This window comes from Cervus canadensis, chromosome 13 (genome assembly GCF_019320065.1).
Source record: "Cervus canadensis isolate Bull #8, Minnesota chromosome 13, ASM1932006v1, whole genome shotgun sequence".
Taxonomy (NCBI): Eukaryota; Metazoa; Chordata; class Mammalia; order Artiodactyla; family Cervidae; genus Cervus; species Cervus canadensis.
The window spans coordinates 5492949-5517903 of NC_057398.1; the positions used below are offsets into that span (position 1 = coordinate 5492949).

At 52.9% G+C, this 24955-nt stretch overlaps 1 protein-coding gene and 1 long non-coding RNA gene across 2 annotated transcripts in view; one reads left to right on the top strand and one right to left on the bottom strand.

The window, feature by feature from the left end:
* Positions 1-24955, bottom strand: part of PLXNA2 (plexin A2) — a 228887-nt gene that overhangs the window by 161023 nt on the left and 42909 nt on the right. The window lies entirely within an intron of this gene.
* LOC122451945 lies at positions 10845-20934 on the top strand. The gene is made up of 3 exons (XR_006272548.1): positions 10845-10982; positions 19158-19325; positions 20620-20934. It is a non-coding gene; the product is annotated as an uncharacterized LOC122451945 (long non-coding RNA).

A 24955-nucleotide genomic window follows, 5' to 3' on the forward strand; every position in this document is an offset into this window, starting at 1 on the left:
AGCTGGAAGGGTTATCCAGAGTCCCAGCGGGGGATGGGAGCTATGACTTGAAGCCCTGGGGAGCAGAGGTCAGGCTGCAGAAACAATATAAGAAATGCAGTCTTCCCAAGAAAGAGCCTAAGGAAACTGACAGCCCGGGACAGAGGGCACTACAAGACAGTTAAAAGGTACCTAGGGACTCACTGGGACGGTTAAAAAGCTGGACATGGGTTTGCCTCCCACTGCGTGGTATCTTGGGGTTTTGCTTGAAGCAAATTGATAGATGGCTCAGTTCTGCTCCTATCTGCAGTAACCAGCCTTATGCACCTTCCTTTATCTCACGTTTCTCTGGTTCTTTACAGTTTACAAAATGCTTCCGAATCCAGGTTTGATTTCAGATCATAAAACTCTGTTGAATAAATGGGTAAGGAATTATTGCCATTTCACAGGTGAGAACATGAAGGTCAAAGGATGCTGCCTCTGGTATTAGTTCCAACAGCATTTCCAATCAGATGATAAGAGCCAGTCTAGACAGAGCTCACAAAGCCTTTTAAATGCACTAGAGGTAAGCACTGCAGAGGGAATCCAAATGGCTTGCAATTAACTCTGGGGCCCATCCATTTCCATGGGAGTGAGCAGGAGGCAGGGCTATGACCCCTGTAATCCTTGAATTATGTATGTATCCAAGGGTACCCTTACCTGCCCAAGCAGGAGCCTTGATCTTCCTAAGCATGGTCTTTGAGGCTACACAACAGCATGACTTGGGGTCATGGAGAATAAGATCCAATGACCGTGAGTGACAAGGTCAGAATTAGGTTGATACCAGTTGGAAAAGCCTCAAGAAGAATGGGAAAGAGAACTAGAAAAGGTTCTGAACTGCAAAATAGACAAAGGATGTTGTTCAGACAGTAGCAAGTGTGAGGGAAAGTGATTTTGTTCAGGAAAACGTGACAGGGGGAGCAGGGGGAGGTTAGCCCACGGTGGACCCAAGGCTGAACCTCTCACAGCACCACCTCTGCACACGGCGCCTTTGCATAGGCTGTCTGGCTACCACCGGGGAGTGACCTTTCAGCCTTTTCTCCAGCTCGAAAACTCCTTCCTAATTTGTAAGCTGAGCTCAATGCCCACTCTTCTTTGACGCCTTTCCCAGGCCAAGGCCTTCATCCCCTCTGCTTTAGGTGCTCAGCACTTGGTATGTATCTCTGTCTTGGTACTATCCTATGGCGTTCCTTCCAACTGTTAACACAAGGCGAAATGTGGCATTCGTCTTTGTAGTCTCCCTGCCTGACCCATTCAGAATCCAGCACGGTGCCTACCTTTCAACAGGCCCTCAGGAGCTGAGGACGGGTTAGGAGTACCCACTCCAGAACCACACTGCCTGGTTCGCTCTGCCTCTGGTGAACCTTAACTCAACTCATAACCTGAGCGTCCCTGGCCTCAGTTACTCACTAGCCTAATGGAGATAAGGATTCCAGATACCTCACAGGACCATTATGGGGATGAGAAGAGATAATATATGCAACGCTCTAGGACAGTGGCACTTAGGAAGCACTATGTAAGCATTTGCTATGATGATTATTATCTTTTGAATGAATGAAGACGCAGCTTGGAATCAGCAAGCTGGTCACATTTCTCCTCAGTGACCTCAGAGGAACTCAGAAAGACTATAATCTAATGTAGGGGGTGGAATAAAGTTCTGACGAAGAGAAACACGGAGTTACAGTCAGCAAAAGCTTCATCAGTGAGCTGCAGAACTGGACCTGTGGTACTTCACGCGTGGTTCCCACGCCAGTGGCATCAGCCCCACCTGGAACTTGTTAGAAATAGAAGTCTCAGGCCCCACACCGGACCGGAGCTTCTGAATCAGAGCCCCTCTCGGGGGTGGGGGACACAGGCGCGTATGTTATAACAAGCTTTCAGGGGATTCTGGTGCTGGTTTGAGTTTCAGAACCACTGGGCTAGACTCTGCCCACTTCTTGTAATCCAGGGATAGTGTGTGCCCTGAGATTTCAAACCTGTTGTTGCAAAACAAGTTTGGGGCCTGTGGCTGATTCACGTTGATGTATGGCAAAAAACCAACACAATATTGTAATTATCCTCCAATTAAAAAAAAGAAAAAAAAAAGTCTGGGGCCTTCCCCAGAGGACCAGAGCAAGTATCAAGGGAGCAAACACTCCTACTGACGGGAGACCAGGAGCAGTGTCCCTAGCCCGGTCTCGGCCAGACAGGAGCAGGCCCCCGAGTGTCCGCTCCGGCCCGCCCTCCTCTTCCTCCCGAGGCGTGGTGGAAGAGCAGAGAGACAGCCCTGTTCCCAGGACGCAGCTTCTGCAGGGTCCCTGCGCTCCGCAGTGGGCGGGGGTGCGCCGGCAGCTACGGCGCAGGCTTGTGGGAGCCTCGCTCTGAGAACACGGGCGCAGGTGGGCACCCCGGGGGGAGGGGACAGTGGACACAGAGAGCCTGTCACCCTCTGCGGAGCCCGAAGCTCAGCTAGAGGAACAGGTGGGCAAGACACAGGGAGGAGGGCTTGGCCGAGGCCCAGCGCTCCCAACAAAAGGTTTGCACGGTGAGTCAGGCTGGCCTCAGCCTCCCCCGGAGGAAGGCTGGCCGCAATGCCAACTGAACGCATCCGTCTTCAGGGGGTGGGGAGGGTGTGTCGCCTGCCTCTGCCTTCTCTCCAAGGGGTCCTGAGGTGGGGGGGCTAGCAGTGCTCCCCACCTCCTGCAGCACCTGACCCTCAGCCCCCTGGCTGGGAACCCGATTTTGAGGCAATTGAACGAGGCACAGTGTAAGCACCTGTCTCCAGGAGGATGGGAAGAGAAAAGAGTGCAAGCGACTCAACTCTTTCATCCTCAATTGAGGATGATTTAGGGCCGTGGTTTTGCAAAGTGTGGTCCCTACAAGAGCGTCAGCATCATCTGGGGACTTGGCAAAAAATCAGCATCTGGGAAAGACATGTTCTCGGGCCCCATGCCCCCCCTCCATGAAACCTGAAACTCTGTGGATGGGGCCTAGCAATCTGCAGTCCAGCCAGCTCTCCAGGTGACCCTGAGGCACGTTCAAGCCTGAGAACCACAGGCGTGGGGCCTGGATTGAATCTTGTTCTTGTCTGGAAGGAGGGAGACATACGCCACCTCCCAGCAAAGAGGCCCCCTCGTTTGCCCAGGGAACCTAACCCTGCCACGCGGTGTCCCCACACAAGGATACAGGCGCTGGACCGGGGCCAGGGAGTCTCGGGTGACGGGGCCGGGAAGAGGCCCTGTGGGTGGTAAGGACAAGCAGAGGGGTGGGGAGGCTGCCACAACTCATTTTCTCGGAAAATAAAAGCCCAGAGGAGGCCTGGGCCTCCCTGCCATTGAAACTAGTCAATTACAGGATGATGTTGGTGATATTACCAATAATGATGATAATAACACCAATGACGTGAGGTCAGGCAGGCACATTCCCATATTCGGTCAAGGGGTAAGGTTGCCGTGTGGGTGCCTTTGCTTCTGATTTAGAGGAAAGCCTGGATTCCGGCCAGCTCCATTTCCACACCTGGGGGTGCAGCAGGGCTCCCAGCCCCGTGTCATCTCTCCCTTTTGCTGGATCCTCCCTCCTGCCGGGCTGCTCCTGGTCCGGGCCCCATGTGGGCAGATGCAGGGCTGGGGACACAGCCAAGAGGCAGGAGGTGCCTGTCTTCCACCCCCCCAGCAGACCGTCCCCTGGGTGTTCATTCACAGACAAGGTGCCAGCTCTGGAGGCCCTGAGGATGGCAGGGGGACAGGGTCACCCCGGATGCTGCCTGCAGTGGATGATGAGGGCCCTGGGCTCTGGGGGCCTCCGTGTCTCTCTCTCAGGCAAACCAGAGAAGCTGGAGCTAGAAGCCATGTCTGTTGGTCAGGGTAGTGGGCTTCAGCGGACCCATAAATACTTTGAGCTAGTGTCTCCCCTCAGAGACTGTCTCCTCCCTCCCGAGCCCAGAGAAACAAGACAGCAGAGATTCAGACTCTCAAGGAGAGAAAAGGTCATCTGGTAGCAATCTCCCTCCATCATCGTCCCCGACACCTGCCCAGCCTATCTTTCTTACTCTTCAGATTTCTCAGGGTGAAATATTTCCCTAAATGCTACAGCGTTTCTAGGAGGATCAAAGGGAAGCACTGAACGCCCAGGCCCTCTGTCTCCTCCCGGCCGCCCCGCCCCCCTGCTCGGGCTTCAAACACGGGAGGAAATCGGCGCGCAGACCCCTGTCATCGCCGGCGGTGACTTGTGGACATGGGCTTGGGTTATTTCTCCTCCACTACAAGGGGTCTGGGCGGCTCACAGGGGGCTTGTATTTTTTTTTTTCCCAGAACTGTGTGTATGTTAAAGTCATTAAGGCTTGGAAAGGGGGTGGTGGGTAGGGGAGTAAAGGCCATTATATGGGAAGAGAAGAAAAATGACCTGTCTTCAGACTGTCAGCGGAGGAAACGCCTCTGCTTCAGGGACAGGGGGAGAGGGGGCTTGGTCCAGAAGGTCTAAGTGGGCACCTCCTTGCCCAGAAGGCTACAGGCAGGATGAGGGGGCAGAGTTAGGGGCTGATTGCTCAGTCCACTCCTTGGCATGGTGGTGGTCATGGCTACCTGAGGGGGTGAATGGTCACCATGTACGTGTTCTGGAGTCCCCTGCAAAGAAGAGAGCTGGGAGGCAAGACAGAACCGGAAGAGCCAACACGGATCCGGCCCTGTACTCTCTGCATCCGCTTTCACGGCGTGGCCACATGTACACCAGGGGGCATGAGCGATATCCCTGTTTCACAGAGGAGGACCCCCGAGGCACAGAGGAGGACCCTCGAGTCACAGAGGAGGACCCCCGAGTCACAGAGGAGGACCCCCGAGGCACAGTGGCCAAGGGCCTTGCCCAAAGTCAGGCAGCGAGCAAGCAGTGGATGAAGCAATGAAGACAGAGGCCATGCGATGCCACGGCCCGATCTTCGGAGACTTGGTTGCCGTTAAGACCAGCTCATGCTGGGGAGTTCCTGCCTTTCAGGAGGATTTGCTGCTACCACCCTGAATGCTGAAGCAGCCAAGGGGAGCTGGAGGGGAAGACATCTAAGCTGGGGGGGAAGAGTCCTATTGGCTATTGTCATGGTCAGGTCAAGTTTTTGGTGTCTCCCCACTTCCCAGGTTCCCGGGTGGGGGCTGGTTCTTCTGGACTCCCAAACTCCCAGCCTTCCAAGCCATCCCAGCACTGACCTCCAGGCTTCCCTCATGGCTCAGATGGTGAAGAATCTGCCTGCAATGTGAGAGACCCAGTAGAGATCCCTGGGCTGGGAAGACCCCCTGGAGAAGGGAACGGCCACCCACTCCAGTATTCTTGCCTGGAGAATCCCATGGACAGAAGAGCCACGGGATCGCAAAGAGCTGGGCACGACTGGACGAGGAACACGAGCTAACTAACCGGGCCCGAGCTCACTGCCACCTCTTCCTTCCTTTCAGACTTGATCTTGCCCGCACAGGAGACAGACGCGCAGGGCAGTTCTCCGGAGCCGCGGGGCGATGCTGGAAGCTATCAGAGCGCTGCGGAAGCTGAGTCCTGGCTGGACCCTGCGGGTCCCCACCAGCCGCCCGCTTGGCTGAGCCTCTGTGGTCCCGGCTGTGGCCTTCCCAGGCACTTCTGTCACCTTCCCGGGCTGAGGAGCCTGGGGGCAGGCGGGGTGCCGGGGAGGCCGTGACCGTTATCTAATCCTTCCCGCAGGTCGCTGGCCCTGAAGGCTGAGCCCCCGTTCCCCAGAGCACATGCTCCAAATCACCGCTCCAGTGACAGCCTTTGTTTGCCTTGGGAGGGAAGTTCTGGAAGGATGAAAGTCCGATCCCACTGCTTGCTCCACGGGCCTCTTTTGCCAAAACATACTGTGAAACGACCCCTGACCTTCCCCTCATACTTTCTCTGCTCTACCTCCCATCAGCCCTGTTGGCCTCCCTCCTCCCAAGGGAGGCTTAGACAGCTCAGTAATTTAGGGATCGCTAGCAAGAAAGGTGCAGAGGTCAGAAGTCAGTGAGGGGCTGGGAGGGGAGTTTCACCCCTGGTTTCTGCCAGACCCCCCCTTATCCCAGAATCACCTCCTTCCCCCATCTGTAGACCAGCCCCCACGGACCTGGCGGGAAGAGACAGGGTCTGGCCATCCGAGGAGGTGGTGGTGTACCAGTAGGTAGGAGGAGAATGTGTATTTTTAAATCCATGTCCTGAAAAACAACTTTCAAGATGCAAATGTACCCCTCCAACTTTCTTATTTGGAAACTCAGCTAGGAAAGGAAATGCTGAAATGCTCCATTCCCCGGAGAGCGTACGGATTTAGGAAGTTCTATTACCTCACTCCGGCTCCTCCCCGCTCTCACTGCTGTATAAACAACCGCGAATTGACTAATATCTGTCCTCTGTCCCCCGACATGGCCTGTTCAATCCAGCTCAGCCCAGTTCCAGAGCGCAGAACTGGCGAGGCAGTGAGTGACTCCAACTCAAACCAAGAGCTGGCTCCTCTCTCTTCCTTGAGAAATCAGAGCCGCCAAAAGAACCGCAAGAGAATGCTGCTGCCCTTCCACAGCGATTAAAAGCCCCTTGCTTGGCCCGCAGACATGGAGTTTGTTTTTTTTTGGAATGACAGTCATGGAAGGTCAGCTTACGAAGGGCCTTCCAATGCCATCTCCTTATTTTGCAGAGAAGGAAACCGAGGACTGTCTGCCATCATTCTGCCGGTTGGCAGCAAAACAAAGACTTTTTGACTGTTACTGCAGGTGGGGCAAAGGAAAGGGGCTTGCAGAGCTGCCTCCCAGCTGAGATGACTTGGGCAGGGTCTGCGTCCTGGACTCCCGGGTGGCCGCCTACCCTGGGAGGGACAGCTAGCCTCTGTTCAAGGAGGCTCCATCCTCTGCTGGGTGATGAATGAACGCAGCTTCACAGGGCAGTCAGCTCTCTGGCTGCAGGAGCCAGCAGAGGATGCCCTTCTGGGATCCAAAGGGGGAAGACTTCCCTCCTGCCGGGGCTTTCTCCTCCTGCGGGATCCAGCTGGGACTGCCAACCTCTGGCCCAGAAAGAGGGCCTTTCCCCTCTTCCTGTTGTGTCCCCGGAGGAACTGGGAAGGTTGAGGGCTGGGAGGAAGGTGGAATTCATCCAATCTGGGGTAGGGAGTGCAAGCTCTTCTGGGGCTTCCTCCCCTTCTGGGAGTGAGGCCTGGAGAATAAAGGTCACAGATGGACTGGCCACACGTGTTCTCGTGTGCGTGGGAGCGGGGGAGAGCGTGTGTGCGGGCTCGGGGGTCTGACGGCTCAAACAGACGGCTCAGAGACCAGACGAGGTTCATCCTGGATCAGGAGGGAGGGCAGTGAGGGCCAGGAAGTCACTGCCTTGAACGTCGCTAACATTTCATTTCACCCCCGCTGGGCCTCCCTGACTCCCTTCTTTCCCTCTTAAGCCCCCGCAGCAGGGGATGGGGAGCAGAGGAGATGGGGAAAGAGGGCTGCAGGGCCTCCTGACACTGCTGACCGGAAAGAAACGAAGGGGCAGAGGCGGAGGGCGAGCCGAGGTCTGCAGCTGCGGCCCTGCTCTGCACCGTGCCCCCAGCCCCGCCGCCTCCGAGGGTCCCACGCCGTGGAGGGGGCCCCGGGCCAGGTGCAGGGAGGGCCCGGGTGGTTCCGGCGCCCAGGGTGGGGAGGGCTGGGCCCCTCCTGTTTGATCCCGCCCTCAGGGTCTGTCGCCTGGGGAACAGATCACAGAAAGCAGCAGATCGCACGCTGGAGGCGCACTCTGGGGGCTGATGGAAAATAAACTCCGCTGTGGCATCCGACAAAGTTTCCCCCTCCCCTTTTAAATTGGGACTGAGAGACGGAGGATTCTCTTTTAGGCTTGAAAGGTGTCCTAGACCTTGGGGTTCTTTGTACTGCATATTCCCAAACTGCACCATCCAGTACACTAGCCACGTGGAGCTACTTATATCGCAATTAATTAAAGTTCAGGAAAATCAGCAAATCCAGTTTTTCAGGGGCGCTAATGTGTCTCAGTCTCTCAGCAGGCACTTGTGGCTAGTGGCTACGGTACTGTCTGAAAGAGTCATAAACATTTCCCTTATCACGGAAAGTTCTTTGCAACAATGATATTCTAGAAAGTTCTGACATGAGCCTGAATTTCATTCCTGATTTCTCCAGATGTTCACACGCTGGCTGGCCTACGCCTTAGGGATGAGGAATGACTGGCCTTAAGGACGGGTGTGGGGTGGGGTGAGATGGGTAGGAGGAAAGGGAGGCGTAAGAATGTCACAACTGTCGTGTTCTTTGCTGCCACCCTGGACGTCTTCGTTAGACCCTGCATCTCTTTGCTGGCACTAAGCTATTCAGTTTGCTGGGGGAGGAGCGGCGTGGGGTGTCTGTAGTGGGGGAGGAATACAGGTGACAGCTCCAGCCAAACGGGTTTGGCAATAAGATCCTGCCTCCCATCCCCACCCGCGGCTTCAGAAGCCTGTCGAGGGAGGTATACACCAAGGGCAATCCTACAGGAGGTGGGTGTAGTGTCATTAGCCCAACTTACTCATCACACCCCGGGCCTCGAATGGGCGGGTATAGGCAGGGGTGGGGAGCGGGGCACACAGGCTGGGGGGGAGGCAAGTGGTGATGCTTCAGTCAATTCTGAAAGCTGTTGGCGTGATGGAAATGGGATGGGAGGCGCAGAGTCAGACACCGGGCTGGCCCAGCTCACCCTCCCACCCAAAGCACTCAGGGCCCTGGCTGCCTCACCCACCCGGGGAGGGCCCTGGATGGAGGGAGGTCGGGAGGAGCACACACACACAGAGGCATGCATGCTCACACACACACACATACACACACCACATACCGATCACACACACACACACACACACAGGCATGCATGCTCGCACACACACACATACACACACCACACACCGATCACACACACACACACACAGAGGCATGCATGCTCACACACACACACATACACACACCACACACCGATCACACACACACACACACACACACAGGCATGCATGCTCACACGCACACACATACACACACCGATCACACACACACACACACACACACACAGGCATGCATGCTCACACACACACACATACACACACCACACAGGACATCACACACACACACACACAGGCATGCATGCTCACACGCACACACATACACACACCGATCACACACACACACACACAGGCATGCATGCTCACAGGCACACACATACACACACCACACACCGATCACACACACACACACACACAGGCATGCATGCTCACACACACACACATACACACACCGATCACACACACACACACAACACAGAGGCATGCATGTCACATGCACACACATACACACACCACACACCGATCACACACACACACACACACAGAGGCATGCATGCTCACAGGCACACACATACACACACCACACACCGATCACACACACACACACACACACACAGGCATGCATGCTCACATGCACACACATACACACACCACACACCGATCACACACACACACACACACAGGCATGCATGCTCACACACACACACATACACACACCACACACCGATCACACACACACACACATATGCATGTATGCTCACACGCACACATACACACGCACTACATACCAATCGCACATGCACACACACAGCAACACACAGACGCACCACACACACATATATAAACGTACGTACCTGCACAAACACATGCATACACACACTCACACATGCATGTATACCACACACACATCATATATTTCTGGGGAGATTCTCGAAAGAATCTTGAGCCCAGCTTCTCAGTAAGTCTCGGTTGTTCCTCCAGGCTCCCAGGGGGCCAGCAGATGGTTCCAGCAAAGCAGGCAAACTTCCCAATGCCTCTAAAATCAGGGTCTGGGCCCCTCCAAAACCAAAAGTCCAATTAAGCTTTGGTCTCACAGGTAGGAAGCAAATGAATGCGGAGCATTCCTCCCCTTCTCCGGGTCATCAGTCCTCAGTCGTCACCCCCTCCCCTTGGCACCCCTGCGCTTTCCCATATGGTCCCCTTGCCTCTCACACTCTGCTCTGAAGATTAGCTCGCAGAGCCCAGAAAGATCTCCTTCCAAGGGGTCCTCTAGGCGGCAGGGACTTGCCAGAAGAGTTCAAAGGAGAACTCCGGGCTCAGAGTCTTGGCCTCCATCAGGGAGCCTCTCTTGATCTAGGAGGTGGGCCCCTGGGGATTAAGCCCAAGGACCCCCAGTGTCTCCCATGATGCTTGTGTTTCCTTCTCCTAGAGCCTGGGAGAGCTGCAGGGAGATCCTTGTGCTCTCCTCTTTCCAGAGGCACCTCCTCCTCCCTGCAGAGATAATTGGCATGACTGGCATAAATAGATCCATATAGCTCTCTATAAATACACCCATCTTTAGCTATATATATATATATATATTTTTTTTTCCTTTTTCTAAAGACTTGGCAAGAATTCCCTTGGAGCCCTTTCCATGACACAATAGAAAAGCAGCAGAATCATCAAGTTTGCTCGTTCCCACAAATACAGCTTTGGGTTGACCTTTGCAAGGCTCCCTTGAACCCTGCTTCCAGTAACTCAGCCCCTCCAGCCCTCACAGGCCGCATACCCCTGGCAACCACAAGACACAACTCCGTTTCCTGAAGCTGCCACTTTCTTCCTCATTGGCCTCTGTCTGAAAGCCAAGGAAAAAAAAAAAAAGAATCCACTGCTTTTGACCTATCATTTTAAAATAAAGCATAGGCTTTGTATGTGAGCTCCGGCTGGCCCAGGAAGAAATGAGGCAGGCAGCAGAGTCCCTCAGCACGCAGGGATGGTGTCGTGAAGGGCGGGGTGTGGGTGGCTTCCGAGTGGTTAGACCTCTGTGCAGGACGATGCCACCAGGGCAGCAGGCTTAACAACCTCTGGGGAAGTAAGCCAAGATGCGGTGGGTCTCCCTCTGATGGCTTCTGGGATAAACAGGAGGAATCCAGGGCGGAAGCACGCCGGAGCGGGAAAAGCCGCCCAGGTAATGACTTTCGAGGGCGCTGTCATTAGGCACAGACTCTAAGAACCGTCTCTCCATCACCCTGCATCAGCATTGCTGGACACAGGCGGAGCCGGGAGGAGGGAACAGCTGGCTCCTCTCTCTTCTTCTCCCTCCACTGCTAAAGGCTTTGGAGACTGGAGGCAGCCCCGGGGACCTTCACGTGAGGTATTAAGAGCCTAGCCACATGTTGACACCACATTTCATCCCGAAACAGGTTTCCTTTTCTTGATTTTCCAAGGAGGGGTTGGAGGAGTGGATTCATAAGTGGAAAACAGAAAATACCCAAGAATAGGCGAATCAACAGAGAAATGCAGAAAAGGTAATTTGGCAAAAAAAAAAAAAAAAAGCTCCAAACTTATGACTCCAACTCCTCCAGCCTTGCTTGTTCGGTATTCTTTCTTTCTGAAGTTGGGTTGTTATCCCTGCACCAGAGAATGCCAGCAGGTGTTGCTGGCAGCTGTTTAATGACAGTGTCAAGAATGTCTTTCAGGAAGGTAGGCTTGGAGGCAGGAGGCGGTGATGGGGAAAATGGGATGGCGGGGGGAGGAGTAGGTGGCCCCACATCTGTGGCGAGGGAGCCAAGCAATGGAGTGCTGCTCTGGGAATTGCAATGTTATTTTGTACAAAAGTCTTCCTGTAGGAAGTAAGGGGGAGGGACGAGAGACATATTTCAGTGTTTTGCGGACTTAAAAATTCTGAGCTGGAATTACGAGCAGCTCACTATGTCTCTAGGCAAATACTTTAGCTCCTCTGCTCCGCATCCCCCACTTGCTCCTTAATGGTTACTGACTCCCCTGAGGATCAAGTGGAAGGACCTGGAGTACCTGGGAGAGCCATCCCAGAAGCCCCCAGGGGTGACAAGCCCTGCAATGATCCCACATCTGGAAAAGGTAATGGCTCATGTCCTGGCAGGGGTGTGTCACAGACCTTGGAGAGGGAGATGCTTCGGTTACCTAGCTGATCTCAGCTCTGCAGGGAGCCAGAGACAGCAGGCAGGGCTGGCTTTAGAAGGAGACGGGCAGTAGCCTTCACAAGGAGGGCATTCCTTGTGAGCACTTGAGATCTGAAATGCTTTTCTGCTCTCTGCCCAAGCTTAGTCCCCTACAAGCGATCTCATGAAGGCAACTCTGAAAACTTCCTGGGTCAAAAATCTTCCTTGGAGAGACCATGACACCAAGAGTTGTGGGAAGCTAGATGTCCTCAGGGCACCTGGCCCTTCCCAAACTGTTGGTCCCCTTCCTGCTGGGATGGTGACCAAGACCTGGTGGAAATTTCTGGCGTTTTGCTCTCCACCTGCAGGGCATCACCAGGTCACATATTCCTGGAGTCTAACCTGCACATGTCTGCTTCTCTTTCCAGGGCCTTCTTCATTTTATTATTTTAATGGGGAGGGGTGTTATTTAACCTACCATCACACATGTAAACATGTGCAGTTGAGGGGGAGGAGGGCAAGGCTTGGGGCAGCAGTTAAAGCACGGAACTGTAATTGCCCGGGTTACGAGACATATGGTCAGGCTGCAATGGTGACCTACCAATAGAAATGTCTCAGAGTATCTGAGGCACCTAATAAGATGTGGCGGGGTGGGGCGGGGGAAAGAATGAGAGTACTGACCCTAACATTTGCTTTCCAAATGCTTTCACACATATTATTTCACTCAATCTTCCCCTTAGTCCTTAAAACTAGGAACCAGAATTATCAAGGTCACCACTTTAGATATAGGGGAACAGGACAACTTCCCCAAGGTCAATGGCTACAGAGCAACAGCTGGAGCTCAGGCTCCTTGACGTCTGGGCTCCTATTCCCCTGTTCCGAACCCACCCCTGCCCCAGCTGCACTGCCAGAACCTCTGTGAGAGGGCCCATAGCATCCTGTCTTCAGAGGAAGCGAGATGCAGGCAAAAGTAGCCCATGCCTTCAAATAGACTGCAGGTACCCGAGGAAAGGACCCTTGTTGCATTGTCCTTTAAATCTCCTGTGGCCCATCGCCTACAGGGTTCCGAGAACATTTTTTAAATGGTTGCTTAAGTAGGATATAAGAAAGAATCCAGGGAGGGAGCTGAGGCATCGTGGGGACTGTGATCTTTGAACCAGGAAAAGGGAACTTCTGTCAAGTCTCCAGAACTCAGGGACTGAATCATCTACTGGGAGCTGTTTACCCCACCTTCCAAACAGAGATAAGGTCCACCTCTCAAGCCACTGCCGGAACTGAACGAGACGGGGAGTGAGAAAGGACCCTGCATGCTGTAATGACTAATGCTGGATCTTCCTGACCCTGCAGTTCAGGAGGTCACCCAAGATAAGACAGCAGAGAGGAAAGGGAGCTCATCTTCTGAGGGTCCTTAGAGCAGAGCTCATGCCCTCCTGCTCCGGGCGGGCTGGGTGTAGTGCACCCAGGAGGGGAGGTTGGGCTACGTCCAGGGGGCAAAAGGCCTAAGTGCTCAGTAGGTGCTCGGTGAATGGGTTTCCCTTCTGTCTCCACTCATTCTAGGAAAGCCGCTGTGGTGAGAAGCTGGAGGAGAAGGACAAAGGTCAGTGGTGAGGACAGTCATTAGTCCGAGGCATCGTGAAGATGGCTCCTAGCCCCAGCATCTGAAATGATGTCAGGATACGACTTTAAAAAGGGTCCGCTGTGCCACTGCTCACTCTTCCGTGGCATTCTTCGGGCCTCTGCTGGGTTGAGGGCTAAACGGGAAATATGGGTGACTCATGTGTTGTGCCGGTGAGGTGGCGGCTTTGGTCTAAGTCACCCAGCTAACCGCAAAGGCAGGGCAGGATGGCGGTCTGGTGGCTGATTTGGGGGCCTAGGCTGACCCACGCACACGGGCCCCAGAGAAGGCCCAGAGCAGGTAGGGAGGCCCACCAGGAGGGCGCAGACTACACCTCCCTCTCTGTGAGCCCCTGGGAAGAGCCGTCCTGGGGCTGAAGTGCGAGATGGGGATACTGGCTTGCATTTCCCGAGGACTCACTCTTCACCAGGCACCACGCTAAAAGCTGAACATGCCTGACCTCATTTAATTATGAAAAGCACCCTTCAAGGTATATCTCATCATTCTCATTTCACAGATGACGAAATCAGAGCTCAATAAGGCTAATTTTCCCAATACCATCTACCAAGTAGGTGGGCCAAGATTTGCACCAAGATAGTCTGATTCCAAAGTCCACATTCTTCCCATGACACATGCGGGCCCTGTCCAGACAGCCCACCAGGCAGGAGCTACAGATAAAATACCACACCTCCTCCAGCACACACTAAATCAGCACAAGGAGAAGCTGGAGGCTGGCAGAGAGCAGATCTTTATCAAGACACTTCAGGAACAGGAGGAGAAATATTTCCGCCCTCCTCCCAGCCGAAGGGTTGGTTGTGTTTATAAGATGAGACACGTTTTGAAGGGAGGGGAGTGAGGGTGCAAATCTCAAGCGAAAATCACCACCCACACCAATAGAAACCTGAAGGCAAACTGGGGCCTCAAGGACGTGGTTGCATTGCTCATGTGTGTGTCTGGGAGCCTGCGTGTCCGTGTGGGGGAGAAGGGCAGGAGGGGGCAGGGAAGGAAAAGCAGTATCTTTGTCATCATACCCAGTGGCATTTATCAGCTCCGCTTTCCTCCCTAAAATTGTGCTTCTCCCGGACTTGCTTATTTCCTATTTTCTTTCGCCTGCTCTGGAGCAGAGAGCTAGCGTGGTTTAACGGACGAGCACAGACTGTGGGGCCCGCAGACCTGGTTTTCCTCTCCAAATCCACCACCTGACTGAGTTGTCCAATAAATACACGCAACATGAATGAATGGGGAAATACTTCCGCCTCCCTGCGACTTGGTTTTCTCATCTGGAAAGATACATAGCCCTGGTCCCTGTGCGGCAGAGCCGATGGGAGGATTAAATAAAGCCAAGTGCTTAGCACAGTTGGCTGGCACAGAGTTGATGACCAATAAATATACGTTTCTTTGCCCCGTTTCTCAGCTGGAGCCCTACAGCATTTGGGGCAGGATCATTCTTCGCTGTGGGGGCTGTTCTGTGCATCCCAGAACGTTCAGCAGTATCCCTGGCCTCCACCCAGTAGATGCCAGTAGCCCCTTGTGCCCCAGACAAAACAACCAAATGTCTCCAGACCTTGCCAAATGTCCAGAGAATTGCCTCAGTTGAGGGATACCAGCTTAAAGTAATTAATGATGATATCAGCAGCAAGTAATACATTTGGAAGCACACAGTAGGCACTGATAGCGATATTCACGTTTTTTTGAAGGAGCAAATGTATGAATGGACATGTGAAGTAATCACGGATACAGTTCTGCACCTTCAAACCTTTGGTGGCAGGCAGTATACAGGCTACTAAGTTCTGGACTCCAGAAGGTTGATGGAATCACAGAGGGTGCTGGGCAGGGCATCTTGGTATCTCTGCTGCCGGCTGTCTTTTGGTGCAGACCTGGTATCTAGCGGGCTTCTCTGGTGGCTCAGAAGGTAAAGAACCTGCCTGTCACGCAGGAGACCCAGGTTTGATCCCCAGGTCAGGAAGATCCCTTGGGGAAGGAAATGGTTGCCCACTCTGATATTCCCGCCTGGAGAATTCCCTGGACGGGGGAACCTGGTGTGGGCTACGGTCTGTGAGGTCGCAATGAGTTGGACCTGACTGAGCAACTAACATACTGGTGCCTCGTGGGGTTTGCAGATGGAGAAGTGACAGGTGAGTGAGGCTGTGAGTGCAATGAGGCTGAAGGAATTTTCCCTTCTGGGAAAGGGTAGTCCCAAAGGAATCTGCCTGCAGCAACTGACGGCTTGAATTCCCATGTATGAGATGTGATGGCTTGATTCACGTGCACTCCTTAAAGAATCCCATCTCTTGCTCTGGGCCAGCCAGAGACATTGCTAGGAACTCCTCAGTGCCCCCTTACGTGGAGGAGGACACGCCCGCAGGCCCTTTCTGACTCCCACCGAGAAGATGCCTTACAACAGGGGCAGAGAGATGACTTATGTTCTAGGAGTTCTTCCTCCCACCCCTCACTTTCCCTGACTCCATGTACTGAAAGACTGCTGTATTATGTGGTCCTACAGACGCCGAGATGACAAATGCCAACCACAATCCCAAAACTGCTGAGTGTACTGAAGAGCAGGGAAAAGAAACAGGACAATGACAAAACATATAATGACCACAGGTAACATTTACTGAGCCCTGGTCCCACTTTGGACACGGATCTATGTGTATTGGCTCACTTAGATGTAGCTCTCAACAAGCCTGTGCGGTAGAAACTTTCATTATTTCTAGTTTGCAGATGAAGCAACAGGAATAGAGAGGTGGAGTGATTCCTACTGTGTCCCCAGGCACTAAGGGGCAGAGTCAGGCATGGAACCAGGACATCTTGCCTCTCGCATTTGGACTCTTCTTAACCACTGTGCTCTCTGCTCTGATGGCCGTGTGACGGGGCTCTATGGAGCGCACAACGCAGGCGGGGGGGTGCTTCCTGGAGGAGGTGATGTCAAAGCATCTTGACCATGAGACGGCGTTAGGTGGGCAAGGGGAAGGAAGGTATGAGAGAACAGCACACAAAGTCCCAAGGTGAGAAGGCCATGGAGACGCATCAAGGCTCTAGGAATAATTCACACCCTCCCCACGTGCACCCCTGGCCCTGGCCTCAGGCCGGCTTCGAACCATGAAACCAACCATCAGGACGCCTGCCTCTGGCCTGGGCTAGTTCTCCGGACGCTCACTTGGAGCTGCCCATTTGTCCTCCTGTCCTAGCCTATGCTGTCTGATGTGGCTTTACAACCAAGCCAGGGACCAGTTCTGTCTCCTGCCCCTGTGGTCTTCCCACAGGCCCGGTCTCGTCTCCGTGCCTCGGCTCTCACTCACCTCGCGGCCTTCATCTGGGTTCCTCCCGTCTCACCTTCTGCTGTTGCCACTTACACCAGGTTGGGAATGGGAGCTGTTCTTGTTGTGTGTGTGTGCGTGTGAGAATATGCACTTGTACATGTGTTCATGTGTGCATACATATGTGTCTGACATGTGCATGTGTGCATGGTAGGTGGTGAGTATGGTACAGGCATGCCTGTTACAAGAGATACACACCACGCGATGGTCATGTGGGGCCAAGATTTCATCATCTGTCATTTGAACTGACTTTTTAAACAACACAGGAATCATACTGGTAACCCTGACACATATTAAATAGATGAGAGCAAGATGCTTCGATTGAAGGAGGATGGAATTGGGGGACTGGAGTCATCGCCCTAGAGTTCAAAGGCACACTGCCTAAAGACCACGAGGAAAAACTGAGACAGTGGCACTGACATATAAAATAGGTAGTGGGAAGCTGCCATATAACGCAGGGAGCCTGGCTCGGAGCTCTGTGACGACCTAGAGGGTGGGCCTGGGGGTTGGGAGGCAGGCTGCGGAGAAGGGGATGTATGTACACCTATCGCCAATTCACACTGTCGTGCAGCACAAACTAACACAACATTGTAAAGCACTCACCCTCCAATTAAAAATGTATCTATTAAAAACTTAGAGTCAGCATTGTAGGGTCATAGACAGTCCTGAGAATCTGGTGAAAGCAATGGGCCCTCTATACACACATTATAGACACACAGATGTTTGCAGAACATTTTGGGGGGCAGATCGTCAACTCCCCTGAATCCCAGAACGTAGGTGAAAAGTCCCGTGCATTTAGCTCCTGCCACATCCTCCTACCGGGCGTCCCTGCCCCTCTGACTTTGCGAGGGAGAGTTATAAGATGCTGGCGGCTGCAACACAGTGAATGATGAAACCCAGACCAGTCTTGGCATTGCTTCATTTGCTCAAGGAGAGGAGAGGCCCAGGATCTGGAAGGCACAGCCTTCTTGTACTCACATTCTTGGGACAAGGGCAAGGCGGTTAATATGGCTCCCACACAGCCAGACCTGGACAGCTTCAGTATCAGAGATGGCTGCTGCCTCAGTTTCCACACTAGCTTAAGGCCTGTGAGCTCCCCTATCTAGAATGGATAAAGGATCGGCAGTCAGAGTCTGATCACAGTGCTATCGCTTACTGATGCTGGGCAAACTACTTGATTCCGCTGGGCCAGCTTCCTCATCTGTAAGATCACAGCCTGTGGGGCTGTTAGGATTACTAGATGAGCTCAAAGTGGGCGCTATATACATGGAAGCTCTCTGTACCTCAAACCAATAAGTGGGTTCAAGGGGGTTCTTAGTATCTTGGCATTCAGAGAATGACCGGGAGATTTACACCAGGAGAGCTGCCTTCTGGCCTGGAACCAGGGAGGAGAGCAGAGACCACTTGCACTTAAAGGGGGCAGATTGATGCCCAAGGGGCAAGGGTTCATCTAGGGTCATCTCCCGGTAAGTTGGGGTAACCAGAAGTGCTCACAGCTCAGGGATTTAGCTCCGGACGATCCCCAAAACATCCAGGGGTCCTGGGCTCATCTGCTCTCTTTAAGGGCTCCCATCCCTCAGCCTCTGGGACAGCCCCTTACCACCATGCCCGTGGCCCATTGTGCTCAGGTGGGGGTTCTCGTCTACTACCTAAGATGCAAATCAATTTCCAAGTTCAGAGTCAGGGAAAAATGAGGTTTTTCATTGGGTCTGCCTGCTGTTAATGAGCTGATCCGGGGGCGGGGGGAGGGGAGGACTGAGTGAAAATGAAGACTCACTACCCAGTCACCAGAGTGCTCCGCACAGCCGGGCCGATGTCTGCGTTTTATGCGGCGCTCAGCCTGCCGGTGCCTGGGGCCTGCAGGCAGGTTTATGAGATTAAAGCCCAGTGCCCAATAAATAATTTAGCAGCTTACTGCAAAAAAAAAAAAAACATACACGCGGTATAATAGCTACTATCTCCAGCAGCCTGATGTGTACAGACATTTTAAATGCACACCGCTTTCCTCTGCTTGCTTCCATCTGATGTGGGGTCTGGAACCAAAGGAGGAGGAGAAAAAGAGCATCACCTCCACCCTCTGCCCACGTCCTGCCGTGACGACGGGGTTGAGGAGGAAGAAAACTCTTCCACGCACTCATTATGCAGGGCTTTGCTAGCAGTCCTTCCCCACCAACCACCTCCTTCTATCTCTGCTCCGTTCTTTGCTTGCGGTGGCTGTTTGTGCGTGCAGAAAGAATCTGAAAGCTCCACCAGACCAATTATTCATTCAGAATTTGGTTTTCTTCTCCCAGGGGTGCCTTTTAACGGAGCAAAGCTGGCTCCAGGTGTTGGCTCCTGCGGCGTCACAAGCGACTTGCGTGTGGGTGCCGCTTCAAGCTGAAGTAAATAAATATCACCTCCAGGACCACCAGAGTCCTGGCTGAAGTTTTAATGAGGCAGAAGTTGGCGGTGATTGATTGGTAAGACTGGGTCTTGGGCGTAAGGGAGGGTAAGAGGATTGGAGAGGGGAGACGGGAGGGGTTGGAGTGGGTGTCCCAGGGACACGGGGTGGCGGAAGGCAGAGACACTTGCAGGCAGTTGCTCCAAGATCTAGCAGCATCAATGGGAGAGGAGTCGCACTGAGTCATCTGTGTAGTAACACGAACTGGCAGCAGAAAATGATGCCAAAGGGAACCATCCTCTTCTTATTGGAAAGTTTACCGGTTCTGATCACAGTTCAGGGACAAGGGGCTTCCATGGGAGTGAGGGAGCGTGGTAGGAGTTCCCTCTGGCTTTTGCAGAAATCTGGGACCTTGGCACCCACTTCTGCACCAGTCCCTTGCTTCTTCTGTGGGTGGCAGCTACCCCAGACCCACTGGCCACTGGGCGTGTAGAGACCCCACCAAGCTTCCCCCAGCCCCTGCTCTGCGTGTCTCCTTGGCCTGGGATGCATTTACTGCCAGTGGCTGCGGTTTATCTGCCATTGTTTATGGCCTGGGACAGGCTGCCTACAAATAGCTCCCCAAAGAGTGGGGAAATGCAGGCATCTGCCATTCTGTGAAGCTCTTTCCAGAAATGAAAAGGACAGTCATAAAATGTTGCAATGGGGGGGTGGTGGTGGTGGGGGAGGGTAGGTAACATGCATCATAAAAAGCGTAATGGACTAATGCTAATACACAGACTGGCTGCAGCCCAGGGGTGTCTGCTGAGCTCAGACATAAATATTGGGGAGGCACCAAGGAGACAGATTTTTTATTTCTTTGATTTGATGGTGGGGGGAGGTTGGGCATATTTTTTCCTCTGTTTCTCTGACTGTGGCTATTCCTCTGGGGAGACCAGCAATCTGTCTGGGACTGAAGCTACTCCGTGTTTTATGGATTCCAAGGCAGTGAGACTCTTGGAAAGACTGGAGGTTCAGCAGCATTTGTGGGAGCATCACCTCACTGGGTGAGCCCATGGGCGTTTTGCTTGCATCATTCAAGATCTTGCAAGTGACAAGAGACCATAATGGGATGAGTGTTAACTGTGCCGGCTATGCTTGAATGCATACATGAGTAACTAGGTGCTTGCCCAACAACAAGCTAATTTAAAGAATTAGAGGGACTGATTTATGCTCTCTGCTTGGTGGGAACCAAAAGAACAGTGACTCCCCAACACTACCCCAACACGAATCTCTACCCCTTTCAACTTCAAGCACAAAGGGTAAAATAGTTGTTTGCTAATTTGTGACAAATTTGGGTACTCGAGGACTGAATGAAGCACACTGTTTTCCAGGCTTTTCTATCCACATGTTCTCTGGTGAGTGTCGGTCACTGGCCCCTGCTGTCCATCCACACATTTGCCCTGCCATATGCCCACACACAGAATGCCTAAGTGGACCGTGGAGGTGCGGGCCGGAGGCAGAACTGAGGCAGATTCCTGTATGGAAAACAGCTTCCATTCCAGGTGATGCTAAGGTGCTCTCCCCCTGTTCTCTATGCCTCTATGCGCTCAGCACCGAGGAGCCGTGCTGGAGCTCAGGCCCCCTGAATACCCAAGGATGTGTTCAGTCCACCTAGGGCCCTGGGTTACTTGAGAATAAAGAGAAACAGCAGAAACTTGGGTGACTGTGGCGGGGTGAGCAACCCCTGTTCAGCCTTCTCGTGTGTAGTGAGCAAAAGATCAAAGGCATTTGGAATTGATGCTGCAGCTCACCATTCATTTGGAAGAATCACTTTCCCATGTGCTGTCCCTGAGAATAGGTGGGAAATGGAGTGGCATTCTCCCGAATGCCGTGGGTACCAAGAGCTACTGCCTGTCAGCCTGTGCATCCGAGTATGTACGTGAGAAAGGGGAAGGGAAGCGGGGACTCTCATTAGGCACAGAAGCCCCGTGATAAGCAATTCAGACACTTCTTTAAAATCGTTATGATCCTTACGAAGTAGATATTACTATCCCTGCTTTAAAGATGTGAACTCGCAACTCCAAGTTTCCAAGGGGTTACGTAACTTAGCTAAGATCACAAATTTAATAAATGGGAAGGTTAGGACTTGAACTCAAACCACTATCTTCTCACAATGACTTAAAAACATGAAAGGAAAAAAAAAATCAATAAATGATATGGAGGAAAAATTATTTTCAGGCTGAAGGTCAAAGGGGCAGGGACTAATGCATCTGGTGCACACTGCTATTCCCAGGGACCACGGCATGTCACCACACGTGTTGTTGTTGGAAAAGGATTAGAGGACCTTTGTGTGCACCATGACATGTGATTACTCAGAGGCTGAATGGGGGCATCGGGTCTCCAGCGCTGACCTGGGGACCTCATGATAATAAAAGACGGGGCTCCTCAGTCAATGAAGCTGCTGTAGGTTTAGCCGGGAAGGCATCTCATCACCCTGGACAGCTCGTCCTTTCCACCAGGTTAGCAGTGGGCTCCTTGAGGTGTGAGGTTCACTGGTGCTCTCTGGATGGGAGCCCTTGGAATCAGTTATGAGCGGGGAGGTCATGCTTACTCATCGCCCTAGAAATGAGGCCAACTGGGGCTATCAATAGGGGTTTGGCTCAGCCCCTTCCAGCCAAGCTTGGGGCATACCAAGACACTCCTCTGCCCTCAGATGGTTCATATCCCCCTCAAAGTCTGAGAACGAAATCACCAGAGTACCTAGTCCCTTAGCCTAAGCTAACTAGAGCTAGGTTAAACGTAAGGAAGACCTTCCTGACTCTCCGCTCTCTGCGGCTGGACCATGAGCAACCGAGTTGGCTCTGGAATATCCTTTCCTAAAGACTTGGAAGTGCGAGAGAGACACCTAACTGCTGCCCACAGCACAGGGCAGGGGACAACCTTCCCTCCGGCCTCACCTTTGCTCGCTGGCATTTTCGTAAAGGCCCAATACAAATATAGAATGTGTAATTTTCACGTCATTCTTGGCAAATCCCAGGTGCGCCCCATTAGCAGAGTTCCAAGGATGCCATTTTCTATCAAGAAAAAGACATGCTGCATCGTAGAGCTTAGCTCAGGGCCCTATTAATAGCAATCCTAATTATATGGCTGCAAATTTAATTCATAGCAATGATTAGTGTCAGAATCAAAGGCATCAGGCATCAATATTGATGGAATTGCATAAGCTCCATAAACAGAGAACAAGCATTCCGACCCATCCACCCACCACCCCCTCAGCAGTGGTTTGCTGTTAACTATTGCATTAAATGTCTCTTCCAATTTCGCCAGATCAAAATGACTCCATTGCTCAGCATCTTCCTCCCCACTGCTGAAACCTTTGCCTGGCCAGCTCCGAACGGGTATGACTGGCACACAAAAGACCCCAGACAGCGTCTTTGAAGGAGAGCCGGGGGGCTCCAAGGGACGCCCGGGTGATGGGCTTGACATCAGCGTGATGCCCCATGCTTGACACAGCGGCTCTTGGCCTCGTCAGTAACACTGCTTTGTGTCCCCTTCAGAAAGCTCACGGCAAACAATGATGCCTGGGGAAAGGGGGGTCCGCTGGGGGCTGTGTGCGGCACAAAGGCGGCCACCCCACCACGGTCTGGGCTGTGGTGGGTGGGAAGGGGAGGAGGAGGCCTGCAGGGAGTGGCACCAGGCAGCGTGTGCCTGGGGGACAGCTGCCGTGTCCCGGGCCTCCCCGGGCACCTTGGCTGGAAAGAGGGCAAACTCGGTCCCCCGACTCCTCTCTTGCAGCTTCTTGCAGCTCCCTTGGGCAGACGGTGGGTCATAGAGGAGCCAGCCGAGCCTTAGAGGAGGGTGGCAGAGGGCTCACCGCTAGTGGTTCACTAAGCCCAGGTCTGGAGACAGACAGAATCAGATTCCAGTCCCAGCTTTCCTCTTAGTAGCAATGGGGCTCTGGCAAGCTATCTAACTCTGCTGAGCCTGCCTTTGCTCATATGGAGAATGGACACAATATTAATCCTTACCTTACAAGGGTATGGCGAGGCTTAACTAAAAAGTGACTTAGTGCAGGGCTTAGCATGTGTGTGTGTCTGTGTGTGTGTGTGTGTGCACGCGCACTTGCTCAGTCATGTCCGACTCTCTGCGACCCCATGGACTGTAGCCTGCCAGGCTCCTCTGTCCACGGGATTTTTCAGGCAAGAATACTGTAGTGGGTTCTCATCCCCTCCTCCAGGGGATAGTGAGTGCTTAATTTATAATGGGCCCACTCCTCACAAAAAATACAAAGTAAAGTAGTGTGCCTAGAAAAAGGACTCACATGTAAAACCTGAGGTCCCCAGTTCAGTGTTCTTCTGACTTGTCAGAACTTCTTAGCCCAAGGGAAGCATTTTGTGGGTGAGCAAGCCTCCGAGCTGGACAGGCTCTAGGAAGCACCTCAAGTCACTTATGGTGAGGGCCCAGGGATGATGGCCACCCCAGAGGAAGGCTGCATGGTCAGGCCCGAGACAGGAAGCTCAGTTAGACTCAGCTAGAACGATCCCCAGACTAAGTCTGGGTTCTGCTTGGGGTGCTTAGAGCCCAGGGAGAGACAGAGGTGAGCCTGAGGTTTCGTGCAGAGGGAATTTTCTTCCATATGATACAGAAAGAAGGGTCCCCGAATTGAAATGGAAAAACCTAGATTTTAGTCTTGCTTTTGTTACTAAGAACCTGGGTGACCCTGTGCTGATCACTTAACCTTCCTAGGCCTCAGCTGTCTTATTCACAGATGAGAACAATAAACATCTCACCTGCCCAGAGTCTGTTGGCTGGACGAGTTTCTGAGATCCTTTCCAGTTATAAGACCAGGGGAACATTCCTGACTGTGTGTGATAGAAGGTCTGACCCCTTTGCAGGGTCTGGACTCCACGGCTTTCTCCTCTTTCTTTGGCAGCACTTTCATCCACTCTGAACAGACAAAGGTGAGAACTTCTGATGCGTTACTAAAGCAAGTGGACGCCACTGCCCCTTCCAGGTTGGGGCGGTGGGTATCCACCCAGCTGGTCGCAGTAGCCTTTCAAATCCAATGAGGTACTGGAGCATGATGAGATACCAGGACAATCCCAGAGGCACCAGCTCCTAAGAGCCTGGAAACCTTTCTGGAGGCTGAGGCCAGGGACGGACAGAATCCCAGCGAGAAACTCAAAGGACAGAACCTCAGGGTGACCTTCACCACCTTGCATCTCCATACATCTCTGGTTTCTCTGGATGGAAGGACACACAGTAACAGGAAGGAAAGGAAGTTCAAGCAGCTGCAAGCTTTCAGCTTCATCGTTGCTGGGACCATTGCTCAGGTCCCATCAGTTGCTCAGTCATCGTTGCTCAGGTGACCAGATGTCCACCTGAAATATTGTGACAGCTCTTATTCCAGTCTTCCCTTGATTTACCCTGTGGCCCTGAGCAATCCATAAGACCTGTGAACCTCAGTCCTACCATCTGCAACAGAGCAGAGAAATATCTGTGTTTCCTTGTCATGCAGGCTCAGTCGTGTCCAACTCTAGAGACCCCATAGAGGGTAGCCCGCCAGGCTCCTCTGTCCACGGATTCTCCAGGCAGGAACACTGGAGTGGGTTGCCATGTCCTTCTCCAGGGGATCTTCCCGAGGCAGGGATTGAACTAGAGTCTCCTGTGGATTCTTTACCACTGCCCCACCTGGGAAGCACCCTACTTATCCTAAAATAAAGATTC